A 5,109-nucleotide genomic window follows, 5' to 3' on the forward strand; every position below is an offset into this window, starting at 1 on the left:
CATCACACTTCTATTTATTTACAACTCAATGATTACAACTCGATACTAGAACAAAATATGACTCTATATGAGTGCCTCCGGCGGTGTACCGGGATGGGCCATGAATCAAGAGTGACATGCAAGGCAATATGACAATGATGAAGTGTGTCATAATAAATGAAATGGTGGAAATTTGCATGGCAATATATCTCGGAATGGCTATGGAAATGCCATAATAGGTAGGTATGGTGGTTGTTTTGAGGAAGATATAAGAATGTTTATTTGTGATAGAGCATATCATATCACGGGGGTTGGATGCACCGGCGAAGTTTGCACCAACTCTCAAGGTGAGAAAGGGCAATGCGCGGTACCGAAGAGGATAGCAATGATGGAAAGGTGAGAGTGTGTATAATCCATGGAATCAACATTAGTCATAAAGAACTCACATACTTATTGCAAAAATCTACAAGTCATCAAAAACCAAGCATTATGTGCATGCTCCTAGGGGGATAGATTGGTAGGAAAATACCATCGCTTGTTCCCGACCGCCACTCATAAGGATGACAATCAAAGAACACCTCATGTTTCAAATTTGTCACACAACGGTCACCATACATGCATGCTACGGCACTTGCAAACTTCAACACAAGTATTTCTCAAATTCACAACTACTCAACTAGCACGACTCTAATATTACCATCTTCATATCTCAAAACAATCATCAAGTATCAAACTTCTCGTAGTATTCAATGCACTTTTTATGAAAGTTTTTATTATACCCATCTTGGATGCCTATCATATTCGGACTAATTTTATTGCCAAAGCAAATCACCATGCTATTCTGAAGGACTCTGAAAGTAATACAAGTGAAGCATGAGAGATTAATAATTTCCATAAAATAAAACCACCACCGTGCTCTAAAAGATACAAGTGAAACGCTAGAGCAAAATTATCTAGCTCAAAAGATATAAGTGAAGCACAAAGAGTATTCCAATAAATTCCGGTTGATGTGTGTCGCTCCAAAAGGTGTGTACAGCAAGGATGATTCTGGTAAACTAATAAGCAAAGACTCAAATCATACAAGACGTTCCAAGCAAAACACATAGCATGTGGTGAATAAAAATATAGCCTCAAGTAAAGTTACCGATGGACGAAGACGAAAGAGGGGATGCCTTCCGAGGCATCCGCAAGCTTAGGCTTTTGGTTGTCCATGAGTTTTACCTTGGGGTGCAATGGAAATCCCCAAGATTAGGATCTTGCCACTCCTTATTCCAAAATCCATCAAATCTTTACCCAAAACATGAAAACTTCACAACACAAAACTCAACAGAAAAACTCACGAGCTCCGTTAGTATAAGAAAACAAATCACCACTTTAAGGTAATGTGATGAACTCATTCTTTATTTATATTGGTGTTAAACCTACTGTATTCCAACTTCTCTATGGTTCATACCCCCCGATACTAGCCATAGATTCATCAAAATAAGCAAACAACACACGAAAAACAGAATCTGTCAAAAACAGAACAGTCTGTAGCAATCTGTAGGTACTCCAAAAATCCTGAGAAATTAGGATGTCCTAAATAATTTGTATATTGATCTACTGCAGTTGCAATTGGTATTTTATTGCTCTCTGGTAAAAAACTTAAAACTATTCTCGTGAGCGCATACCTTCTGGGTTTTTTCCAGCAAGATCAAACAACTATCATCCAAGAAGATCCTAAAGGCTTTACTTGGCACAAACACTAATTAAAACATAAAAAACATAGTCATAACAGAGGCTAGATAAATTATTTATTGCTAAGTAGGATAAAAAAACAAGAAACGAAAATAAAACTGGGTTGCCTCCCAACAAGCGCTATCGTTTAACGCCCCTAGCTAGGCATTGATAATTCCAATGATGCTCACATGAAAGACAAGAATTGAAGCACGAAGAGAGCATCATGAAACACGTGACAAACACATCTAAGTCTAACATACTTCCTATGCATAGGCATCTTATAGGCAAACAAATTATCATAGCAAGCAAAAACTAACATATGCAAGGAAGCGGAAAGAAACAATAGCAATCTCAACATAACGAGAGGTAATTTAGTGACACGAAAATTTCTACAACCATATTTTCCTCTCTCATAATAATTACATGTAGGATCATAATCAAATTCAACAATATAGATATCACATAACATATTCTCAACACGATCCACATGCATGCGAAGTTGACACTCTTCCAAAATAGTGGGATTAACATTAGCTAAAGTCATGACCTCTCCAAACCCACTTTTATCAAAAACTTCATAAGATTGAACATTCTCCAAATATGTGGGATCTAAAGTTGACACTCTTCCAAACCCACTTTCAATATTATTGCAAACATTATTATCAATCTCATATTCATCATGGGGCTTAAATAAATTTTCAAGATCATAGGAAGAATCACCCCAATCATGATCATTGCAACAAAGAGTAGTCATAGCAAAACTAGCATCCCCAAACTCGAGGTTTTTCATATCATTAACACAATAGACATTAAGCGAATTTATAATAACATCATTGCAATCATGCTTGTCATCGAAGGAGCTATCAAGTATGGGTGCAATTGCAACGATCTCATGTTTAACATAAGGAATTGTAGCAAATTCATCTTCATAAATATTGGCATCATGGCCACAAGAATAGCAAGCATCATGTTCATCAAGGGATATTTCAATCAAATCATTGGAATCATAATTATCTATAGATTCATGCATATCATTATTTTCTTCCGAAGCAACGGTCATTCTTTAAATAAATTCTTTGACATAGACATTATGAGCATAGTTTTCATAGCAATATTTAAGCATGTCAAAACTTTCAGATTCATAGAGAGTAATATCATACTTTTCAATCAAAGAAGCAACTTCACAAGCACCCTTAAAAGCAACAAATTCTTCAATTTGTTCGATATCGTAGTAACTATAAACACCCTTTGCATAAGAAGATAAGATTTCGTTGTCATTAAACTCACATAGGTAGGGGAGGTGTTTTTTAGAGTTCTTAGAGCAACAAGTAAAATCATAAATTTCACAAAGATTCCAAGCATAACACAAAAATCTGTTTATTTGATCACATAAGAGTCTCCCTTTTTTAGACAAATAGTGACGCACAAAATGAGCATGCTCATCTAAAGATTTCCCATCAACTAGGCTAGTTGGGGTTTCAGCACGAGCGCATAAGGATCGAAGATGATCCAAGTAGAACACTTTAAGTGGATCCATATCAATAGATTTTTAGCAAGCAAAGATGCAAGCAAATAGAAGGCACATGGAAACACAAACAAAGATACATACGGGAAGAAGGTGAAGAAAAGGCAAAGGTTTTCAAAACTTGTTTTAGAAGTGGGGGAGAGGAAAACGAGAGGCAAATGGCAAATAATGTAATGCGAGGGATAAGAGTTTGTGATGGGTACTTGGTGTGTCTTGACTTGTGCGTAGATCTCCCCGGCAACGGCGCCAGAAATCCTTCTTGCTACCTCTTGAGCATGCATTGGTTTTCCCTTGAAGAGGAAAGGGTGATGCAGCAAAGTACCGTAAGTATTTCCCCCGGTTTTTGAGAACCAAGGTATCAATCCAGTAGGAGACTACACGCAAGTCCCTCGTACCTGCACAAACAATCAAGAACCTTGCAACCAACGCGATAAAGGGGTTGTCAGTCCCTTCACGGCCACTTGCAAAAGTGAGATCTGATAAAGATAATAAGATAAATATTTTTCGTAGATTGCAAAATAAACGGCAACGGAAATTGGCAAGTTGATGGGAAAATAATATAACGGAGAATAGACCCGGGGGCCATAGGTTTCACTAGTGGCTTCTCTCAAGATAGCATAATCTACGGTGGGTGAACAAATTACTGTCGAGCAATTGATAGAAAAGCGCATAGTTATGAGAATATCTAGGCATGATCATCTATATAGTCATCACGTCCGTGACAAGTAGACCGAACGATTCTGCATCTACTACTATTACTCCACACATCGACCGCTATCCAGCATGCATCTAGAGTATTAAGTTCATAAGAATAGAGTAACGCATTAGGCATGACGACATGATGTAGAGGGATAAACTCAAGCAATATGATATAAACCCCATCTTTTTATCCTCGATGGCAACAATACAATACGTGCCTTGCTGCTCCTGTTGTCACTGGGAAAGGACACTGCAAGATTGAACCCAAAGCTAAGCACTTCTCCCAGTGCAAGAAAGATCAATCTAGTAGGCCAAACCAAACTGATAATTCAAAGAGACTTGCAAAGATATTTAAATCATGCATATAAGAATTCAGAGAAGAATCAAATATTGTTCATAGATAATCTTGATCATAAACCCACAATTCATCAGATCTTGACAAACACACCGCAAAAAGAATTACATCAAATAGATATCCAAGAGAATCGAGGAGAACTTTGTATTGAGATCCAAAGAGAGAGAAGAAGCCATCTAGCTAATAACTATGGACCCGAAGGTGTGTGGTAAACTACTCACACATCATCGGAGAGGCTATGGTGTTGATGTAGATGCCCTCCATGATCGATTCCCCCTCCGGCGAAGCGCCGGAAAAGGCCCCAAGATGGGATCTCATAGGTATAGAAGGTTGCGGCGATGGAAATAGGGTTTCGTGGTGCTCCTGGACGTTTTCAGGGTATATGAGTATATATAGGCGAAAGAAGTGTTGGAAATATGCCCTAGAGGCAATAATAAAAGCATTATTATTATATTTCCTTGTTCATGATAATTGTCTTTATTCATGCTATAATTGTGTTATCCGGAAATCGTAATACATGTGTGAATAATAGACACCAACATGTCCCTAGTAAGCCTCTAGTTGACTAGCTCGTTGATCAACAGATAGTCATGGTTTCCTGACTATGGACATTGGATGTCATTGATAACGAGATCACATCATTAGGAGAATGATGTGATGGACAAGACCCAATCCTAAACATAGCACAAGATCGTATAGTTCGTTTGGTAGAGTTTTCCAATGTCAAGTATCTTTTCCTTAGACCATGAGATCGTGTAACTCCCGGATACCGTAGGAGTTCTTTGGGTGTACCAAACATCACAACATAACTGGGTGACTATAAAGGTATACT

This window comes from Triticum aestivum, chromosome 3A (assembly GCF_018294505.1).
Source record: "Triticum aestivum cultivar Chinese Spring chromosome 3A, IWGSC CS RefSeq v2.1, whole genome shotgun sequence".
Taxonomy (NCBI): Eukaryota; Viridiplantae; Streptophyta; class Magnoliopsida; order Poales; family Poaceae; genus Triticum; species Triticum aestivum.